Source organism: Venturia canescens, chromosome 6, assembly GCF_019457755.1.
Source record: "Venturia canescens isolate UGA chromosome 6, ASM1945775v1, whole genome shotgun sequence".
In the NCBI taxonomy this organism is placed as follows: domain Eukaryota; kingdom Metazoa; phylum Arthropoda; class Insecta; order Hymenoptera; family Ichneumonidae; genus Venturia; species Venturia canescens.
In genome coordinates, this window is record NC_057426.1 from 20,130,827 (window position 1) to 20,154,730 (window position 23,904).

Sequence of the window (23,904 nt, forward strand, 5' to 3'; positions counted from 1 at the left end):
CTGGAGAGAAACCAAGGCAACGTTTTTTCACTTCCAATTTCGTGAAAAAACGAGTTTTTATCATGAAATTGTATGTTATAAGGCGAAATTCATGTCTCCGCTGAAAATGGACCTTCCACCATGATCTTCAGTTCCAATTAGGCAAAAGAAACTGTAGAAACAGGGAAAAATTTCTCATTGCAATCGAGAGACGCCAAGGCAACGTGTTTTCACTTACAATTTCGTGAAATAACGAGTTTTTATCATGATATTGGATGTTATAAGCAGAAATTCATATCTCCGCTAAAAGTCGGGATTCTCCCATGATTTTCCATTTTAAAAAGGCAAAAGAAACTCAAGAAACGGGAAAAAAAACCTCACGACCCTAGAGAGAAACCAAGGCAACGTTTTTTCACTTCTAATTTCGTGAAAAAACGAGTTTTTATCATGAAATTGTATGTTATAAGGCGAAACTCATGTCTCCGCTAAAAATCGACCTTCCACCATGATATTCAGTTCCAATTAGGCAAAAGAAACTGTAGAAACAGGGAAAAATTTCTCATTGCAATCGAGAGACGCCAAGGCAACGTGTTTTCACTTACAATTTTGTGAAATAACGAGTTTTTATCATGATATTGGACGTTATAAGCAGAAATGCGTATCTTCGCTAAAAGTCTGGATTCTCCCATGATTTTCAATTTCAAATAGGCAAAAGGAACTCAAGAAACGGGAAAAAAACCTCACGACCCTGGAGAGAAACCAAGGCAACGTTTTTTCACTTCCAATTTCGTGAAAAAACGAGTTTTTATCATGAAATTGTATGTTATAAAACGAAATTCATGGCTCCGCTGAAAATCGACCTTCCACCATGATCTTCAGTTCCAAATGGGCAAAAGAAACTGAAGAAACAGGGGGAGATTTCTCATTGTCCTCGAGAGACGCCAAGGCAACGTTTTTTCACTTCCAATTTCGTGAAAAAACCAATTTTTATTATGAAATTGAATGTTATAAGGTGAAATTCATGTCTCCGCTGAAAATCGACATTCTGCCATGATTTTCAGTTCCAAATAGGCAAAAGAAACTGAAGAAACAGGGAAAAATTTCTCATTGCAATCGAGAGACGCCAAGGCAACGTCTTTTCACTTCCAATTTCGTGAAAAAACCAATTTTTATTATTAAATTGAATGTTATAAGGTGAAATTCATGTCTCCGCTTAAAATCGACATTCTGACATGATTTTCTATTTCAAATAGGCAAAAGGAACTCAAGAAACGGGAAAAAAATCCTCACGACTCTGCAGAGAAGCCAAGACAACGTTTATTCACTTCCAATTTCGTGAAAAAACGAGTATTTGTCATGATATCGGATGTTATAAGCAGAAATTCATAAAGTTGGGATTCTCCCATGATTTTCAATTTCAAATAGGCAAAAGGAACTCAAGAAACGGGAAAAAAACCTCACGACCTTAGAGAGAAACCAAGGCAACGTCTTTTCACTTCCAATTTCGTGAAAAAACCAATTTTTATTATTAAATTGAATGTTATAAGGTGAAATTTATGTCTCCGCTGAAAATCGACATTCTGCCATGATTTTCAATTTCAAATAGGCAAAAGGAACTCAAGAAACGGGGAAAAAAACCTCACGACCTTAGAGAGAAACCAAGGCAACGTTTTTTCACTTCTAATTTCGTGAAAAAACGAGTTTTTATCATGAAATTGTATGTTATAAGGCGGAATTCATGTCTCCGCTGAAAATCGACCTTCCACCATGATCTTCAGTTCCAAATAGGCAAAAGAAACTGAAGAAACAGGGAGAAATTTCTCACTGCCCTCGAGAGACGCCAAGGCAACGTGTTTTCACTTTCAATTTCGTGAAATAACGAGTTTTTATCATGATATTGGATGTTATAAGGTGAAATACATGTCTCCGCTGAAAATCGACATTCTGCCATGATTTTCAGTTCCAAATAGGAAGAAGAAACTGAAGAAACAGGGAAAAAGTTCTCATTGCAATCGACAGACGCCAAGGCAACGTCTTTTCACTTCCAATTTCGTGAAAAAACCAATTTTTATTATTAAATTGAATGTTATAAGGTGAAATTCATGTCTCCGCTGAAAATCGACATTCTGCCATGATTTTCAATTTCAAATAGGAAAAAGGAACTCAAGAAACGGGAAAAAAATCCTCACGACTCTGGAGAGAAGCCAAGACGACGTTTTTTCACTTCCAATTTCGTGAAAAAACGAGTATTTGTCATGATATCGGATGTTATAAGCAGAAATTCATAAAGTTGGGATTCTCCCATGATTTTCAATTTCAAATAGGCAAAAGGAACTCAAGAAATGGGAAAAAAACCTGACGACCTTAGAGAGAAACAAAGGCAACGTCTTTTCACTTCCAATTTCGTGAAATAACCAATTTTTATTATTAAATTGAATGTTATAAGGTGAAATTCATGTCTCCGCTGAAAATCGACATTCTGCCATGATTTTCTATTTCAAATAGGCAAAAGGAACTCAAGAAACGGGGAAAAAAACCTCACGACCTTAGAGAGAAACCAAGGCAACGTTTTTTCACTTCCAATTTCGTGAAAAAACCAATTTTTATTATGAAATTGAATGTTATAAGGTGAAATTCATGTCTCCGCTGAAAATCGACATTCTGCCATGATTTTCAGTTCCAAATAGGCAAAAGAAACTGAAGAAACAGGGAAAATTTTCTCATTGCAATCGAGAGACGCCAAGGCAACGTCTTTTCACTTCCAATTTCGTGAAAAAACCAATTTTTATTATTAAATTGAATGTTATAAGGTGAAATTCATGTCTCCGCTGAAAATCGACATTCTGACATGATTTTCTATTTCAAATAGGCGAAAAGAACTCAAGAAACGGGAAAAAAATCCTCACGACTCTGCAGAGAAGCCAAGACAACGTTTTTTCACTTCCAATTTCGTGAAAAAACGAGTATTTGTCATGATATCGGATGTTATAAGCAGAAATTCATAAAGTTGGGATTCTCCCATGATTTTCAATTACAAATAGGCAAAAGGAACTCAAGAAACGGGAAAAAAACCTCACGACCCTGGAGAGAAACCAAGGCAACGTTTTTTCACTTCCAATTTCGTGAAAAAACGAGTTTTTATCATGAAATTGTATGTTATAAGGCGAAATTCATGTCTCCGCTGAAAATGGACCTTCCACCATGATCTTCAGTTCCAATTAGGCAAAAGAAACTGTAGAAACAGGGAAAAATTTCTCATTGCAATCGAGAGACGCCAAGGCAACGTGTTTTCACTTACAATTTCGTGAAATAACGAGTTTTTATCATGATATTGGATGTTATAAGCAGAAATTCATATCTCCGCTAAAAGTCGGGATTCTCCCATGATTTTCCATTTTAAAAAGGCAAAAGAAACTCAAGAAACGGGAAAAAAAACCTCACGACCCTAGAGAGAAACCAAGGCAACGTTTTTTCACTTCTAATTTCGTGAAAAAACGAGTTTTTATCATGAAATTGTATGTTATAAGGCGAAACTCATGTCTCCGCTAAAAATCGACCTTCCACCATGATATTCAGTTCCAATTAGGCAAAAGAAACTGTAGAAACAGGGAAAAATTTCTCATTGCAATCGAGAGACGCCAAGGCAACGTGTTTTCACTTACAATTTTGTGAAATAACGAGTTTTTATCATGATATTGGACGTTATAAGCAGAAATGCGTATCTTCGCTAAAAGTCTGGATTCTCCCATGATTTTCAATTTCAAATAGGCAAAAGGAACTCAAGAAACGGGAAAAAAACCTCACGACCCTGGAGAGAAACCAAGGCAACGTTTTTTCACTTCCAATTTCGTGAAATAACGAGTTTTTATCATGATATTGGATGTTATAAGGTGAAATACATGTCTCCGCTGAAAATCGCCATTCTGCCATGATTTTCAGTTCCAAATAGGAAGAAGAAACTGAAGAAACAGGGAAAAAGTTCTCATTGCAATCGACAGACGCCAAGGCAACGTCTTTTCACTTCCAATTTCGTGAAAAAACCAATTTTTATTATTAAATTGAATGTTATAAGGTGAAATTCATGTCTCCGCTGAAAATCGACATTCTGCCATGATTTTCAATTTCAAATAGGAAAAAGGAACTCAAGAAACGGGAAAAAAATCCTCACGACTCTGGAGAGAAGCCAAGACGACGTTTTTTCACTTCCAATTTCGTGAAAAAACGAGTTTTTATCATGAAAATGTATGTTATAAGGCGAAATTCATGTCTCCGCTGAAAATCGACATTCTGCCATGATTTTCTATTTCAAATAGGCAAAAGGAACTCAAGAAACGGGGAAAAAAACCTCACGAACTTAGAGAGAAACCAAGGCAACGTTTTTTCACTTCTAATTTCGTGAAAAAACGAGTTTTTATCATGAAATTGTATGTTATAAGGCGAAATTCATGTCTCCGCTGAAAATCGACCTTCCACTATGATCTTCAGTTCCAAATAGGCAAAAGAAACCGAAGAAACAGGGAAAAATTTCTCATTGCAATCGAGAGACGCCAAGGCAACGTGTTTTCACTTTCAATTTCGTGAAATAACGAGTTCTTATCATGATATTGAATGTTGTAAGCAAAAACTCATATTTCTGCTGAAAATCGAGATTTTCCCATGACTTTCAATTTCAACTAGGCAAAAGGAACTCAAGAAATGGGATAAAAATCCTCACGACTCTGGCGAGAAGCCAAGACGACGTTTTTTCACTTCCAATTTCGTGAAAAAACGAGTTTTTATCATGAAAATGTATGTTATATGGCGAAATTCATGTCTCCTCTGAAAATCGACCTTCCACCATGATCTTTAGTTCCAAATAGGCAAAAGAAACTGAAGAATCAGGGAGAAATTTCTCACTGCCCTCGAGAGACGCTAAGGCAACGTTTTTTCACTTCCAATTTCGTGAAATACCGAGTTTTTATCATGATATTGGATGTTATAAGGTGAAATACATGTCTCCGCTGAAAATCGAAATTCTGCCATGATTTTCAGTTCCAAATAGGAAGAAGAAACTGAAGAAACAGGGAAAAAGTTCTCATTGCAATCGAGAGACGCCAAGGCAACGTCTTTTCACTTCCAATTTCGTGAAAAAACCAATCTTTATTATTAAATTGAATGTTATAAGGTGAAATTCATGTCTCCGCTGAAAATCGACATTGTGCCATGATTTTCAATTTCAAATAGGCAAAAGGAACTCAAGAAACGGGGAAAAAAACCTCACGACCTTAGAGAGAAACCAAGGCAACTTTTTTTCACTTCCAATTTCGTGAAATAACGAGTTTTTATCATGAAATTGTATGTTATGAGGCGAAATTCATGTCTCCGCTGAAAATCGACCTTCCACCATGATCTTCAGTTCCAAATAGGCAAAAGAAACTGAAGAAACAGGGGGAGATTTCTCATTGTCCTCGAGAGACGCCAAGGCAACGTTTTTTCACTTCCAATTTCGTGAAAAAACCAATTTTTATTATGAAATTGAATGTTATAAGGTGAAATTCATGTCTCCGCTGAAAATCGACATTCTGCCATGATTTTCAGTTCCAAATAGGCAAAAGAAACTGAAGAAACAGGGAAAAATTTCTCATTGCAATCGAGAGACGCCAAGGCAACGTCTTTTCACTTCCAATTTCGTGAAAAAACCAATTTTTATTATTAAATTGAATGTTATAAGGTGAAATACATGTCTCCGCTGAAAATCGACATTCTGCCATGATTTTCAGTTCCAAATAGGAAGAAGAAACTGAAGAAACAGGGAAAAAGTTCTCATTGCAATCGAGAGACGCCAAGGCAACGTCTTTTCACTTCCAATTTCGTGAAAAAACCAATTTTTATTATTAAATTGAATGTTATAAGTTGAAATTCATGTCTCCGCTGAAAATCGACATTCTGCCATGATTTTCTATTTCAAATAGGCAAAAGGAACTCAAGAAACGGGAAAAAAATCCTCACGACTCTGGAGAGAAGCCAAGACAACGTTTATTCACTTCCAATTTCGTGAAAAAACGAGTATTTATCATGATATCGAATGTTATAAGCAGAAATTCATAAAGTTGGGATTCTCCCATGATTTTCAATTTCAAATAGGCAAAAGGAACTCAAGAAACGGGAAAAAAACCTCACGACCCCGGAGAGAAGGCAAGACGACGTTTTTTCACTTCCAATTTCGTGAAAAAACGAGTATTTGTCATGATATCGGATGTTATAAGCAGAAATTCATAAAGTTGGGATTCTCCCATGATTTTCAATTTCAAATAGGCAAAAGGAACTCAAGAAATGGGAAAAAAACCTGACGACCTTAGAGAGAAACAAAGGCAACGTCTTTTCACTTCCAATTTCGTGAAATAACCAATTTTTATTATTAAATTGAATGTTATAAGGTGAAATTCATGTCTCCGCTGAAAATCGACATTCTGCCATGATTTTCTATTTCAAATAGGCAAAAGGAACTCAAGAAACGGGGAAAAAAACCTCACGACCTTAGAGAGAAACCAAGGCAACGTTTTTTCACTTCTAATTTCGTGAAAAAACGAGTTTTTATCATGACATTGTATGTTATAAGGCGAAATTCATGTCTCCGCTGAAAATCGACCTTCCACCATGATCTTGAGTTCCAAATAGGCAAAAGAAACTGAAGAAACAGGGAAAAATTTCTCATTGCAATCGAGAGACGCCAAGGCAACGTGTTTTCACTTTCAATTTCGTGAAATAACGAGTTTTTATCATGATATTGAATGTTGTAAGCAAAAACTCATATTTCTGCTGAAAATCGAGATTTTCCCATGACTTTCAATTTCAACTAGGCAAAAGGAACTCAAGAAATGGGAAAAAAATCCTCACGACTCTGGAGAGAAGCCAAGACGACGTTTTTTCACTTCCAATTTCGTGAAAAAACGAGTTTTTATCATGAAATTGTATGTTATAAGGCGAAATTCATGTCTCCGCTGAAAATCGACCTTCCACCATGATCTTTAGTTCCAAATAGGCAAAAGAAACTGAAGAAACAGGGAGAAATTTCTCACTGCCCTCGAGAGACGCTAAGGCAACGTTTTTTCACTTCCAATTTCGTGAAATACCGAGTTTTTATCATGATATTGGATGTTATAAGGTGAAATACATGTCTCCGCTGAAAATCGACATTCTGCCATGATTTTCAGTTCCAAATAGGCAGAAGAAACTGAAGAAACAGGGAAAAATTTCTCATTGCAATCGAGAGACGCCAAGGCAACGTGTTTTCACTTCCAATTTCGTGAAATAACGAGTTTTTATCATGATATTGGATGTTATAAGCAGAAATTCATATCTCCGCTAAAAGTCGGGATTCTCCCATGATTTTCAATTTCAAAAAGGCAAAAGGAACTCAAGAAACGGGAAAAAAAACCTCACGACCCTAGAGAGAAACCAAGGCAACGTTTTTTCACTTCCAATTTCGTGAAATAACGAGTTTTTATCATGAAATTGTATGTTATAAGGCGAAATTCATGTCTCCGCTGAAAATCGACCTTCCACCATGATCTTCAGTTCCAAATAGGCAACAGAAACTGAAGAAACAGGGGGAGATTTCTCATTGTCCTCGAGAGACGCCAAGGCAACGTATTTTCACTTCCAATTTCGTGAAAAAACCAATTTTTATTATGAAATTGAATGTTATAAGGTGAAATTCATGTCTCCGCTGAAAATCGACATTCTGACATGATTTTCTATTTCAAATAGGCGAAAAGAACTCAAGAAACGGGAAAAAAATCCTCACGACTCTGCAGAGAAGCCAAGACAACGTTTTTTCACTTCCAATTTCGTGAAAAAACGAGTATTTGTCATGATATCGGATGTTATAAGCAGAAATTCATAAAGTTGGGATTCTCCCATGATTTTCAATTACAAATAGGCAAAAGGAACTCAAGAAACGGGAAAAAAACCTCACGACCCTGGAGAGAAACCAAGGCAACGTTTTTTCACTTCCAATTTCGTGAAAAAACGAGTTTTTATCATGAAATTGTATGTTATAAGGCGAAATTCATGTCTCCGCTGAAAATGGACCTTCCACCATGATCTTCAGTTCCAATTAGGCAAAAGAAACTGTAGAAACAGGGAAAAATTTCTCATTGCAATCGAGAGACGCCAAGGCAACGTGTTTTCACTTACAATTTCGTGAAATAACGAGTTTTTATCATGATATTGGATGTTATAAGCAGAAATTCATATCTCCGCTAAAAGTCGGGATTCTCCCATGATTTTCTATTTTAAAAAGGCAAAAGAAACTCAAGAAACGGGAAAAAAAACCTCACGACCCTAGAGAGAAACCAAGGCAACGTTTTTTCACTTCTAATTTCGTGAAAAAACGAGTTTTTATCATGAAATTGTATGTTATAAGGCGAAACTCATGTCTCCGCTAAAAATCGACCTTCCACCATGATCTTCAGTTCCAATTAGGCAAAAGAAACTGTAGAAACAGGGAAAAATTTCTCATTGCAATCGAGAGACGCCAAGGCAACGTGTTTTCACTTACAATTTTGTGAAATAACGAGTTTTTATCATGATATTGGACGTTATAAGCAGAAATGCGTATCTTCGCTAAAAGTCTGGATTCTCCCATGATTTTCAATTTCAAATAGGCAAAAGGAACTCAAGAAACGGGAAAAAAACCTCACGACCCTGGAGAGAAACCAAGGCAACGTTTTTTCACTTCCAATTTCGTGAAAAAACGAGTTTTTATCATGAAATTGTATGTTATAAAACGAAATTCATGGCTCCGCTGAAAATCGACCTTCCACCATGATCTTCAGTTCCAAATGGGCAAAAGAAACTGAAGAAAGAGGGGGAGATTTCTCATTGTCCTCGAGAGACGCCAAGGCAACGTTTTTTCACTTCCAATTTCGTGAAAAAACCAATTTTTATTATGAAATTGAATGTTATAAGGTGAAATTCATGTCTCCGCTGAAAATCGACATTCTGCCATGATTTTCAGTTCCAAATAGGCAAAAGAAACTGAAGAAACAGGGAAAAATTTCTCATTGCAATCGAGAGACGCCAAGGCAACGTCTTTTCACTTCCAATTTCGTGAAAAAACCAATTTTTATTATTAAATTGAATGTTATAAGGTGAAATTCATGTCTCCGCTTAAAATCGACATTCTGACATGATTTTCTATTTCAAATAGGCAAAAGGAACTCAAGAAACGGGAAAAAAATCCTCACGACTCTGCAGAGAAGCCAAGACAACGTTTATTCACTTCCAATTTCGTGAAAAAACGAGTATTTGTCATGATATCGGATGTTATAAGCAGAAATTCATAAAGTTGGGATTCTCCCATGATTTTCAATTTCAAATAGGCAAAAGGAACTCAAGAAACGGGAAAAAAACCTCACGACCTTAGAGAGAAACCAAGGCAACGTCTTTTCACTTCCAATTTCGTGAAAAAACCAATTTTTATTATTAAATTGAATGTTATAAGGTGAAATTTATGTCTCCGCTGAAAATCGACATTCTGCCATGATTTTCAATTTCAAATAGGCAAAAGGAACTCAAGAAACGGGGAAAAAAACCTCACGACCTTAGAGAGAAACCAAGGCAACGTTTTTTCACTTCTAATTTCGTGAAAAAACGAGTTTTTATCATGAAATTGTATGTTATAAGGCGGAATTCATGTCTCCGCTGAAAATCGACCTTCCACCATGATCTTCAGTTCCAAATAGGCAAAAGAAACTGAAGAAACAGGGAGAAATTTCTCACTGCCCTCGAGAGACGCCAAGGCAACGTGTTTTCACTTTCAATTTCGTGAAATAACGAGTTTTTATCATGATATTGGATGTTATAAGGTGAAATACATGTCTCCGCTGAAAATCGCCATTCTGCCATGATTTTCAGTTCCAAATAGGAAGAAGAAACTGAAGAAACAGGGAAAAAGTTCTCATTGCAATCGACAGACGCCAAGGCAACGTCTTTTCACTTCCAATTTCGTGAAAAAACCAATTTTTATTATTAAATTGAATGTTATAAGGTGAAATTCATGTCTCCGCTGAAAATCGACATTCTGCCATGATTTTCAATTTCAAATAGGAAAAAGGAACTCAAGAAACGGGAAAAAAATCCTCACGACTCTGCAGAGAAGCCAAGACAACGTTTTTTCACTTCCAATTTCGTGAAAAAACGAGTATTTGTCATGATATCGGATGTTATAAGCAGAAATTCATAAAGTTGGGATTCTCCCATGATTTTCAATTACAAATAGGCAAAAGGAACTCAAGAAACGGGAAAAAAACCTCACGACCCTGGAGAGAAACCAAGGCAACGTTTTTTCACTTCCAATTTCGTGAAAAAACGAGTTTTTATCATGAAATTGTATGTTATAAGGCGAAATTCATGTCTCCGCTGAAAATGGACCTTCCACCATGATCTTCAGTTCCAATTAGGCAAAAGAAACTGTAGAAACAGGGAAAAATTTCTCATTGCAATCGAGAGACGCCAAGGCAACGTGTTTTCACTTACAATTTCGTGAAATAACGAGTTTTTATCATGATATTGGATGTTATAAGCAGAAATTCATATCTCCGCTAAAAGTCGGGATTCTCCCATGATTTTCAATTTCAAAAAGGCAAAAGGAACTCAAGAAACGGGAAAAAAAACCTCACGACCCTAGAGAGAAACCAAGGCAACGTTTTTTCACTTCCAATTTCGTGAAATAACGAGTTTTTATCATGAAATTGTATGTTATAAGGCGAAATTCATGTCTCCGCTGAAAATCGACCTTCCACCATGATCTTCAGTTCCAAATAGGCAACAGAAACTGAAGAAACAGGGGGAGATTTCTCATTGTCCTCGAGAGACGCCAAGGCAACGTATTTTCACTTCCAATTTCGTGAAAAAACCAATTTTTATTATGAAATTGAATGTTATAAGGTGAAATTCATGTCTCCGCTGAAAATCGACATTCTGACATGATTTTCTATTTCAAATAGGCGAAAAGAACTCAAGAAACGGGAAAAAAATCCTCACGACTCTGCAGAGAAGCCAAGACAACGTTTTTTCACTTCCAATTTCGTGAAAAAACGAGTATTTGTCATGATATCGGATGTTATAAGCAGAAATTCATAAAGTTGGGATTCTCCCATGATTTTCAATTACAAATAGGCAAAAGGAACTCAAGAAACGGGAAAAAAACCTCACGACCCTGGAGAGAAACCAAGGCAACGTTTTTTCACTTCCAATTTCGTGAAAAAACGAGTTTTTATCATGAAATTGTATGTTATAAGGCGAAATTCATGTCTCCGCTGAAAATGGACCTTCCACCATGATCTTCAGTTCCAATTAGGCAAAAGAAACTGTAGAAACAGGGAAAAATTTCTCATTGCAATCGAGAGACGCCAAGGCAACGTGTTTTCACTTACAATTTCGTGAAATAACGAGTTTTTATCATGATATTGGATGTTATAAGCAGAAATTCATATCTCCGCTAAAAGTCGGGATTCTCCCATGATTTTCTATTTTAAAAAGGCAAAAGAAACTCAAGAAACGGGAAAAAAAACCTCACGACCCTAGAGAGAAACCAAGGCAACGTTTTTTCACTTCTAATTTCGTGAAAAAACGAGTTTTTATCATGAAATTGTATGTTATAAGGCGAAACTCATGTCTCCGCTAAAAATCGACCTTCCACCATGATCTTCAGTTCCAATTAGGCAAAAGAAACTGTAGAAACAGGGAAAAATTTCTCATTGCAATCGAGAGACGCCAAGGCAACGTGTTTTCACTTACAATTTTGTGAAATAACGAGTTTTTATCATGATATTGGACGTTATAAGCAGAAATGCGTATCTTCGCTAAAAGTCTGGATTCTCCCATGATTTTCAATTTCAAATAGGCAAAAGGAACTCAAGAAACGGGAAAAAAACCTCACGACCCTGGAGAGAAACCAAGGCAACGTTTTTTCACTTCCAATTTCGTGAAAAAACGAGTTTTTATCATGAAATTGTATGTTATAAAACGAAATTCATGGCTCCGCTGAAAATCGACCTTCCACCATGATCTTCAGTTCCAAATGGGCAAAAGAAACTGAAGAAAGAGGGGGAGATTTCTCATTGTCCTCGAGAGACGCCAAGGCAACGTTTTTTCACTTCCAATTTCGTGAAAAAACCAATTTTTATTATGAAATTGAATGTTATAAGGTGAAATTCATGTCTCCGCTGAAAATCGACATTCTGCCATGATTTTCAGTTCCAAATAGGCAAAAGAAACTGAAGAAACAGGGAAAAATTTCTCATTGCAATCGAGAGACGCCAAGGCAACGTCTTTTCACTTCCAATTTCGTGAAAAAACCAATTTTTATTATTAAATTGAATGTTATAAGGTGAAATTCATGTCTCCGCTTAAAATCGACATTCTGACATGATTTTCTATTTCAAATAGGCAAAAGGAACTCAAGAAACGGGAAAAAAATCCTCACGACTCTGCAGAGAAGCCAAGACAACGTTTATTCACTTCCAATTTCGTGAAAAAACGAGTATTTGTCATGATATCGGATGTTATAAGCAGAAATTCATAAAGTTGGGATTCTCCCATGATTTTCAATTTCAAATAGGCAAAAGGAACTCAAGAAACGGGAAAAAAACCTCACGACCTTAGAGAGAAACCAAGGCAACGTCTTTTCACTTCCAATTTCGTGAAAAAACCAATTTTTATTATTAAATTGAATGTTATAAGGTGAAATTTATGTCTCCGCTGAAAATCGACATTCTGCCATGATTTTCAATTTCAAATAGGCAAAAGGAACTCAAGAAACGGGGAAAAAAACCTCACGACCTTAGAGAGAAACCAAGGCAACGTTTTTTCACTTCTAATTTCGTGAAAAAACGAGTTTTTATCATGAAATTGTATGTTATAAGGCGGAATTCATGTCTCCGCTGAAAATCGACCTTCCACCATGATCTTCAGTTCCAAATAGGCAAAAGAAACTGAAGAAACAGGGAGAAATTTCTCACTGCCCTCGAGAGACGCCAAGGCAACGTGTTTTCACTTTCAATTTCGTGAAATAACGAGTTTTTATCATGATATTGGATGTTATAAGGTGAAATACATGTCTCCGCTGAAAATCGCCATTCTGCCATGATTTTCAGTTCCAAATAGGAAGAAGAAACTGAAGAAACAGGGAAAAAGTTCTCATTGCAATCGACAGACGCCAAGGCAACGTCTTTTCACTTCCAATTTCGTGAAAAAACCAATTTTTATTATTAAATTGAATGTTATAAGGTGAAATTCATGTCTCCGCTGAAAATCGACATTCTGCCATGATTTTCAATTTCAAATAGGAAAAAGGAACTCAAGAAACGGGAAAAAAATCCTCACGACTCTGGAGAGAAGCCAAGACGACGTTTTTTCACTTCCAATTTCGTGAAAAAACGAGTTTTTATCATGAAAATGTATGTTATAAGGCGAAATTCATGTCTCCGCTGAAAATCGACCTTCCACCATGATCTTTAGTTCCAAATAGGCAAAAGAAACTGAAGAAACAGTGAGAAATTTCTCACTGCCCTCGAGAGACGCTAATGCAACGTTTTTTCACTTCCAATTTCGTGAAATACCGAGTTTTTATCATGATATTGGATGTTATAAGGTGAAATACATGTCTCCGCTGAAAATCGACATTCTGCCATGATTTTCAGTTCCAAATAGGAAGAAGAAACTGAAGAAACAGGGAAAAAGTTCTCATTGCAATCGAGAGACGCCAAGGCAACGTCTTTTCACTTCCAATTTCGTGAAAAAACCAATTTTTATTATTAAATTGAATGTTATAAGGTGAAATTCATGTCTCCGCTGAAAATCGACATTCTGACATGATTTTCTATTTCAAATAGGCAAAAGGAACTCAAGAAACGGGAAAAAAATCCTCACGACTCTGCAGAGAAGCCAAGACAACGTTTTTTCACTTCCAATTTCGTGAAAAAACGAGTATTTGTCATGATATCGGATGTTATAAGCAGAAATTCATAAAGTTGGGATTCTCCCATGATTTTCAATTACAAATAGGCAAAAGGAACTCAAGAAACGGGAAAAAAACCTCACGACCCTGGAGAGAAACCAAGGCAACGTTTTTTCACTTCCAATTTCGTGAAAAAACGAGTTTTTATCATGAAATTGTATGTTATAAGGCGAAATTCATGTCTCCGCTGAAAATGGACCTTCCACCATGATCTTCAGTTCCAATTAGGCAAAAGAAACTGTAGAAACAGGGAAAAATTTCTCATTGCAATCGAGAGACGCCAAGGCAACGTGTTTTCACTTACAATTTCGTGAAATAACGAGTTTTTATCATGATATTGGATGTTATAAGCAGAAATTCATATCTCCGCTAAAAGTCGGGATTCTCCCATGATTTTCCATTTTAAAAAGGCAAAAGAAACTCAAGAAACGGGAAAAAAAACCTCACGACCCTAGAGAGAAACCAAGGCAACGTTTTTTCACTTCTAATTTCGTGAAAAAACGAGTTTTTATCATGAAATTGTATGTTATAAGGCGAAACTCATGTCTCCGCTAAAAATCGACCTTCCACCATGATCTTCAGTTCCAATTAGGCAAAAGAAACTGTAGAAACAGGGAAAAATTTCTCATTGCAATCGAGAGACGCCAAGGCAACGTGTTTTCACTTACAATTTTGTGAAATAACGAGTTTTTATCATGATATTGGACGTTATAAGCAGAAATGCGTATCTTCGCTAAAAGTCTGGATTCTCCCATGATTTTCAATTTCAAATAGGCAAAAGGAACTCAAGAAACGGGAAAAAAACCTCACGACCCTGGAGAGAAACCAAGGCAACGTTTTTTCACTTCCAATTTCGTGAAAAAACGAGTTTTTATCATGAAATTGTATGTTATAAAACGAAATTCATGTCTCCGCTGAAAATCGACCTTCCACCATGATCTTCAGTTCCAAATAGGCAAAAGAAACTGAAGAAACAGGGGGAGATTTCTCATTGTCCTCGAGAGACGCCAAGGCAACGTTTTTTCACTTCCAATTTCGTGAAAAAACCAATTTTTATTAGGAAATTGAATGTTATAAGGTGAAATTCATGTCTCCGCTGAAAATCGACATTCTGCCATGATTTTCAGTTCCAAATAGGCAAAAGAAACTGAAGAAACAGGGAAAAATTTCTCATTGCAATCGAGAGACGCCAAGGCAACGTCTTTTCACTTCCAATTTCGTGAAAAAACCAATTTTTATTATTAAATTGAATGTTATAAGGTGAAATTCATGTCTCCGCTTAAAATCGACATTCTGACATGATTTTCTATTTCAAATAGGCAAAAGGAACTCAAGAAACGGGAAAAAAATCCTCACGACTCTGCAGAGAAGCCAAGACAACGTTTATTCACTTCCAATTTCGTGAAAAAACGAGTATTTGTCATGATATCGGATGTTATAAGCAGAAATTCATAAAGATGGGATTCTCCCATGATTTTCAATTTCAAATAGGCAAAAGGAACTCCAGAAACGGGAAAAAAACCTCACGACCTTAGAGAGAAACCAAGGCATCGTCTTTTCACTTCCAATTTCGTGAAAAAACCAATTTTTATTATTAAATTGAATGTTATAAGGTGAAATTTATGTCTCCGCTGAAAATCGACATTGTGCCATGATTTTCAATTTCAAATAGGCAAAAGGAACTCAAGAAACGGGGAAAAAAACCTCACGACCTTAGAGAGAAACCAAGGCAACGTTTTTTCACTTCCAATTTCGTGAAAAAACCAATTTTTATTATTAAATTGAATGTTATAAGGTGAAATTCATGTCTCCGCTGAAAATCGACATTCTGCCATGATTTTCAATTTCAAATAGGAAAAAGGAACTCAAGAAACGGGAAAAAAATCCTCACGACTCTGGAGAGAAGCCAAGACGACGTTTTTTCACTTCCAATTTCGTGAAAAAACGAGTTTTTATCATGAAAATGTATGTTATAAGGCGAAATTCAGGTCTCCGCTGAAAATCGACCTTCCACCATGATCTTTAGTTCCAAATAGGCAAAAGAAACTGAAGAAACAGGGAGAAATTTCTCACTGCCCTCGAGAGACGCCAAGGCAACGTGTTTTCACTTCCAATTTCGTGAAATAACGAGTTTTTATCATGATATTGGATGTTATAAGCAGAAATTCGTATCTCCGCTAAAAGTCTTTATTCTCCCATGATTTTCAATTTCAAATAGGCAAAAGGAACTCAAGAAACGGGAAAAAAACCTCTCGACCTTAGAGAGAAACCAAGGCAACGTTTTTTCACTTCTAATTTCGTGAAAAAACGAGTTTTTATCATGAAATTGTATGTTATAAGGCGAAATTCATGTCTCCGCTGAAAATCGACCTTCCACCATGATCTTCAGTTCCAAATAGGCAAAAGAAACTGAAGTAACAGGGAAAAATTTCTCATTGCAATCGAGAGACGCCAAGGCAACGTGTTTTCACTTTCAATTTCGTGAAAAAACCAATTTTTATTATTAAATTGAATGTTATAAGGTGAAATTCATGTCTCCGCTGAAAATCGACATTCTGACATGATTTTCAGTTCCAAATAGGCAGAAGAAACTGAAGAAACAGGGAAAAATTTCTCATTGCAATCGAGAGACGCCAAGGCAACGTCTTTTCACTTCCAATTTCGTGAAAAAACCAATTTTTATTATTAAATTGAATGTTATAAGGTGAAATTCATGTCTCCGCTGAAAATCGACATTCTGACATGATTTTCTATTTCAAATAGGCAAAAGGAACTCAAGAAACGGGAAAAAAATCCTCACGACTCTGCAGAGAAGCCAAGACAACGTTTTTTCACTTCAAATTTCGTGAAAAAACGAGTATTTGTCATGATATCGGATGTTATAAGCAGAAATTCATAAAGTTGGGATTCTCCCATGATTTTCAATTTCAAATAGGCAAAAGGAACTCAAGAAACGGGAAAAAAACCTCACGACCTTAGAGAGAAACCAAGGCAACGTTTTTTCACTTCTACTTTCGTGAAAAAACGAGTTTTTATCATGAAATTGTATGTTATAAGGCGAAATTCATGTCTCCGCTGAAAATCGACCTTCCACCATGATCTTCAGTTCCAAATAGGCAAAAGAAACTGAAGAAACAGGGAGAAATTTCTCACTGCCCTCGAGAGACGCCAAGGCAACGTGTTTTCACTTCCATTTTCGTGAAATAACGAGTTTTTATCATGATATTGGAAGTTATAAGCAGAAATTCGTATCTTCGCTAAAAGTCTGAATTCTCCCATGATTTTCAATTTCAAATAGGCAAAAGGAACTCAAGAAACGGGAAAAAAACCTCACGACCCTGGAGAGAAACCAAGGCAACGTTTTTTCACTTCCAATTTCGTGAAAAAACGAGTTTTTATCATGAAATTGTATGTTATAAGGCGAAATTCATGTCTCCGCTGAAAATCGACCTTCCACCATGATCTTCAGTTCCAAATAGGCAAAAGAAACTGAAGAAACAGGGAAAAATTTCTCATTGCAATCGAGAGACGCCAAGGCAACGTGTTTTCACTTTCAATTTCGTGAAATAACGAGTTTTTATCATGATATTGAATGTTGTAAGCAAAAACTCATATTTCTGCTGAAAATCGAGATTTTCCCATGACTTTCAATTTCAACTAGGCAAAAGGGACTCAAGAAATGGGAAAAAAATCCTCACGACTCTGGAGAGAAGCCAAGACGACGTTTTTTCACTTCCAATTTCGTGAAAAAACGAGTTTTTATCATGAAATTGTATGTTATAAGGCGAAATTCATGTCTCCGCTGAAAATCGACATTCCACCATGATCTTCAGTTCCAAATAGGCAAAAGAAACTGAAGAAACAGGGAAAAATTTCTCATTGCAATCGAGAGACGCCAAGGCAACGTGTTTTCACTTTCAATTTCGTGAAATAACGAGTTTTTATCATGATATTGAATGTTGTAAGCAAAAACTCATATTTCTGCTGAAAATCGAGATTTTCCCATGACTTTCAATTTCAACTAGGCAAAAGGAACTCAAGAAATGGGAAAAAAATCCTCACGACTCTGGAGAGAAGCCAAGACGACGTTTTTTCACTTCCAATTTCGTGAAAAAACGAGTTTTTATCATGAAATTGTATGTTATAAGGCGAAATTCATGTCTCCGCTAAAAATCGACCTACCACCATGATCTTTAGTTCCAAATAGGCAAAAGAAACTGAAGAAACAGGGAGAAATTTCTCACTGCCCTCGAGAGACGCTAAGGCAACGTTTTTTCAATTCCAATTTCGTGAAATACCGAGTTTTTATCATGATATTGGATGTTATAAGGTGAAATACATGTCTCCGCTGAAAATCGACATTCTGCCATGATTTTCAGTTCCAAATAGGAAGAAGAAACTGAAGAAACAGGGAAAAATTTCTCATTGCAATCGAGAGACGCCAAGGCAACGTGTTTTCACTTCCAATTTCGTGAAATAACGAGTTTTTATCATGATATTGCATGTTATAAGCAGAAATTCATATCTCCGCTAAAAGTCGGGATTCTCCCATGATTTTCAATTTCAAAAAGGCAAAAGGAACTCAAGAAACGGGAAAAAAATCCTCACGACTCTGCCGAGAAACCAAGGCAACGTTTTCTCACTTCCAATTTCGTGAAATAACGAGTTTTTATCATGAAATTGTATGTTATAAGGCGAAATTCATGTCTACGCTGAAAATCGACCTTCCACCATGATCTTCAGTTCCAAATAGGCAAAAGAAACTGAAGAAACAGGGGGAGATTTCTCATTGTCCTCGAGAGACGCCAAGGCAACGTTTTTTCACTTCCAATTTCGTGAAAAAACCAATTTTTATTATGAAATTGAATGTTATAAGGTGAAATTCATGTCTCCGCTGGAAATCGACATTCTGCCATGATTTTCAGTTCCAAATAGGCAAAAGAAACTGAAGAAACAGGGAAAAATTTCTCATTGCAATCGAGAGACGCCAAGGCAACGTCTTTTCACTTCCAATTTCGTGAAAAAAACAATTTTTATTATTAAATTGAATGTTATAAGGTGAAATTCATGTCTCCGCTGAAAATCGACATTCTGACATGATTTTCTATTTCAAATAGGCAAAAGGAACTCAAGAAACGGGAAAAAAATCCTCACGACTCTGCAGAGAAGCCAAGACAACGTTTATTCACTTCCAATTTCGTGAAAAAACGAGTATTTGTCATGATATCGGATGTTATAAGCAGAAATTCATAAAGTTGGGATTCTCCCATGATTTTCAATTTCAAATAGGCAAAAGGAACTCAAGAAACGGGAAAAAAACCTGACGACCTTAGAGAGAAACCAAGGCAACGTCTTTTCACTTCCAATTTCGTGACATAACCAATTTTTATTATTAATTTGAATGTTATAAGGTGAAATTCATGTCTCCGCTGAAAATCGACATTCTGCCATGATTTTCTATTTCAAATAGGCAAAAGGAACTCAAGAAACGGGGAAAAAAACCTCACGAACTTAGAGAGAAACCAAGGCAACGTTTTTTCACTTCTAATTTCGTGAAAAAACGAGTTTTTATCATGAAATTGTATGTTATAAGGCGAAATTCATGTCTCCGCTGAAAATCGACCTTCCACTATGATCTTCAGTTCCAAATAGGCAAAAGAAACCGAAGAAACAGGGAAAAATTTCTCATTGCAATCGAGAGACGCCAAGGCAACGTGTTTTCACTTTCAATTTCGTGAAATAACGAGTTCTTATCATGATATTGAATGTTGTAAGCAAAAACTCATATTTCTGCTGAAAATCGAGATTTTCCCATGACTTTCAATTTCAACTAGGCAAAAGGAACTCAAGAAATGGGATAAAAATCCTCACGACTCTGGCGAGAAGCCAAGACGACGTTTTTTCACTTCCAATTTCGTGAAAAAACGAGTTTTTATCATGAAAATGTATGTTATATGGCGAAATTCATGTCTCCGCTGAAAATCGACCTTCCACCATGATCTTTAGTTCCAAATAGGCAAAAGAAACTGAAGAATCAGGGAGAAATTTCTCACTGCCCTCGAGAGACGCTAAGGCAACGTTTTTTCACTTCCAATTTCGTGAAATACCGAGTTTTTATCATGATATTGGATGTTATAAGGTGAAATACATGTCTCCGCTGAAAATCGAAATTCTGCCATGATTTTCAGTTCCAAATAGGAAGAAGAAACTGAAGAAACAGGGAAAAAGTTCTCATTGCAATCGAGAGACGCCAAGGCAACGTCTTTTCACTTCCAATTTCGTGAAAAAACCAATCTTTATTATTAAATTGAATGTTATAAGGTGAAATTCATGTCTCCGCTGAAAATCGACATTGTGCCATGATTTTCAATTTCAAATAGGCAAAAGGAACTCAAGAAACGGGGAAAAAAACCTCACGACCTTAGAGAGAAACCAAGGCAACTTTTTTTCACTTCCAATTTCGTGAAATAACGAGTTTTTATCATGAAATTGTATGTTATGAGGCGAAATTCATGTCTCCGCTGAAAATCGACCTTCCACCATGATCTTCAGTTCCAAATAGGCAAAAGAAACTGAAGAAACAGGGGGAGATTTCTCATTGTCCTCGAGAGACGCCAAGGCAACGTTTTTTCACTTCCAATTTCGTGAAAAAACCAATTTTTATTATGAAATTGAATGTTATAAGGTGAAATTCATGTCTCCGCTGAAAATCGACATTCTGCCATGATTTTCAGTTCCAAATAGGCAAAAGAAACTGAAGAAACAGGGAAAAATTTCTCATTGCAATCGAGAGACGCCAAGGCAACGTCTTTTCACTTCCAATTTCGTGAAAAAACCAATTTTTATTATTAAATTGAATGTTATAAGGTGAAATACATGTCTCCGCTGAAAATCGACATTCTGCCATGATTTTCAGTTCCAAATAGGAAGAAGAAACTGAAGAAACAGGGAAAAAGTTCTCATTGCAATCGAGAGACGCCAAGGCAACGTCTTTTCACTTCCAATTTCGTGAAAAAACCAATTTTTATTATTAAATTGAATGTTATAAGTTGAAATTCATGTCTCCGCTGAAAATCGACATTCTGCCATGATTTTCAATTTCAAATAGGGAAAAGGAACTCAAGAAACGGGAAAAAAATCCTCACGACTCTGGAGAGAAGCCAAGACAACGTTTTTTCACTTCCAATTTCGTGAAAAAACGAGTATTTATCATGATATCGAATGTTATAAGCAGAAATTCATAAAGTTGGGATTCTCCCATGATTTTCAATTTCAAATAGGCAAAAGGAACTCAAGAAACGGGAAAAAAACCTCACGACCCCGGAGAGAAGGCAAGACGACGTTTTTTCACTTCCAATTTCGTGAAAAAACGAGTATTTGTCATGATATCGGATGTTATAAGCAGAAATTCATAAAGTTGGGATTCTCCCATGATTTTCAATTTCAAATAGGCAAAAGGAACTCAAGAAATGGGAAAAAAACCTGACGACCTTAGAGAGAAACAAAGGCAACGTCTTTTCACTTCCAATTTCGTGAAATAACCAATTTTTATTATTAAATTGAATGTTATAAGGTGAAATTCATGTCTCCGCTGAAAATCGACATTCTGCCATGATTTTCTATTTCAAATAGGCAAAAGGAACTCAAGAAACGGGGAAAAAAACCTCACGACCTTAGAGAGAAACCAAGGCAACGTTTTTTCACTTCTAATTTCGTGAAAAAACGAGTTTTTATCATGACATTGTATGTTATAAGGCGAAATTCATGTCTCCGCTGAAAATCGACCTTCCACCATGATCTTGAGTTCCAAATAGGCAAAAGAAACTGAAGAAACAGGGAAAAATTTCTCATTGCAATCGAGAGACGCCAAGGCAACGTGTTTTCACTTTCAATTTCGTGAAATAACGAGTTTTTATCATGATATTGAATGTTGTAAGCAAAAACTCATATTTCTGCTGAAAATCGAGATTTTCCCATGACTTTCAATTTCAACTAGGCAAAAGGAACTCAAGAAATGGGAAAAAAATCCTCACGACCCTAGAGAGAAACCAAGGCAACGTTTTTTCACTTCCAATTTCGTGAAATAACGAGTTTTTATCATGAAATTGTATGTTATAAGGCGAAATTCATGTCTCCGCTGAAAATCGACCTTCCACCATGATCTTCAGTTCCAAATAGGCAACAGAAACTGAAGAAACAGGGGGAGATTTCTCATTGTCCTCGAGAGACGCCAAGGCAACGTATTTTCACTTCCAATTTCGTGAAAAAACCAATTTTTATTATGAAATTGAATGTTATAAGGTGAAATTCATGTCTCCGCTGAAAATCGACATTCTGCCATGATTTTCAGTTCCAAATAGGCAAAAGAAACTGAAGAAACAGGGAAAATTTTCTCATTGCAATCGAGAGACGCCAAGGCAACGTCTTTTCACTTCCAATTTCGTGAAAAAACCAATTTTTATTATTAAATTGAATGTTATAAGGTGAAATTCATGTCTCCGCTGAAAATCGACATTCTGACATGATTTTCTATTTCAAATAGGCGAAAAGAACTCAAGAAACGGGAAAAAAATCCTCACGACTCTGCAGAGAAGCCAAGACAACGTTTTTTCACTTCCAATTTCGTGAAAAAACGAGTATTTGTCATGATATCGGATGTTATAAGCAGAAATTCATAAAGTTGGGATTCTCCCATGATTTTCAATTACAAATAGGCAAAAGGAACTCAAGAAACGGGAAAAAAACCTCACGACCCTGGAGAGAAACCAAGGCAACGTTTTTTCACTTCCAATTTCGTGAAAAAACGAGTTTTTATCATGAAATTGTATGTTATAAGGCGAAATTCATGTCTCCGCTGAAAATGGACCTTCCACCATGATCTTCAGTTCCAATTAGGCAAAAGAAACTGTAGAAACAGGGAAAAATTTCTCATTGCAATCGAGAGACGCCAAGGCAACGTATTTTCACTTACAATTTCGTGAAATAACGAGTTTTTATCATGATATTGGATGTTATAAGCAGAAATTCATATCTCCGCTAAAAGTCGGGATTCTCCCATGATTTTCCATTTTAAAAAGGCAAAAGAAACTCAAGAAACGGGAAAAAAAACCTCACGACCCTAGAGAGAAACCAAGGCAACGTTTTTTCACTTCTAATTTCGTGAAAAAACGAGTTTTTATCATGAAATTGTATGTTATAAGGCGAAACTCATGTCTCCGCTAAAAATCGACCTTCCACCATGATCTTCAGTTCCAATTAGGCAAAAGAAACTGTAGAAACAGGGAAAAATTTCTCATTGCAATCGAGAGACGCCAAGGCAACGTGTTTTCACTTACAATTTTGTGAAATAACGAGTTTTTATCATGATATTGGACGTTATAAGCAGAAATGCGTATCTTCGCTAAAAGTCTGGATTCTCCCATGATTTTCAATTTCAAATAGGCAAAAGGAACTCAAGAAACGGGAAAAAAACCTCACGACCCTGGAGAGAAACCAAGGCAACGTTTTTTCACTTCCAATTTCGTGAAAAAACGAGTTTTTATCATGAAATTGTATGTTATAAAACGAAATTCATGGCTCCGCTGAAAATCGACCTTCCACCATGATCTTCAGTTCCAAATAGGCAAAAGAAACTGAAGAAACAGGGAGAAATTTCTCACTGCCCTCGAGAGACGCCAAGGCAACGTGTTTTCACTTTCAATTTCGTGAAATAACGAGTTTTTATCATGATATTGGATGTTATAAGGTGAAATACATGTCTCCGCTGAAAATCGCCATTCTGCCATGATTTTCAGTTCCAAATAGGAAGAAGAAACTGAAGAAACAGGGAAAAAGTTCTCATTGCAATCGACAGACGCCAAGGCAACGTCTTTTCACTTCCAATTTCGTGAAAAAACCAATTTTTATTATTAAATTGAATG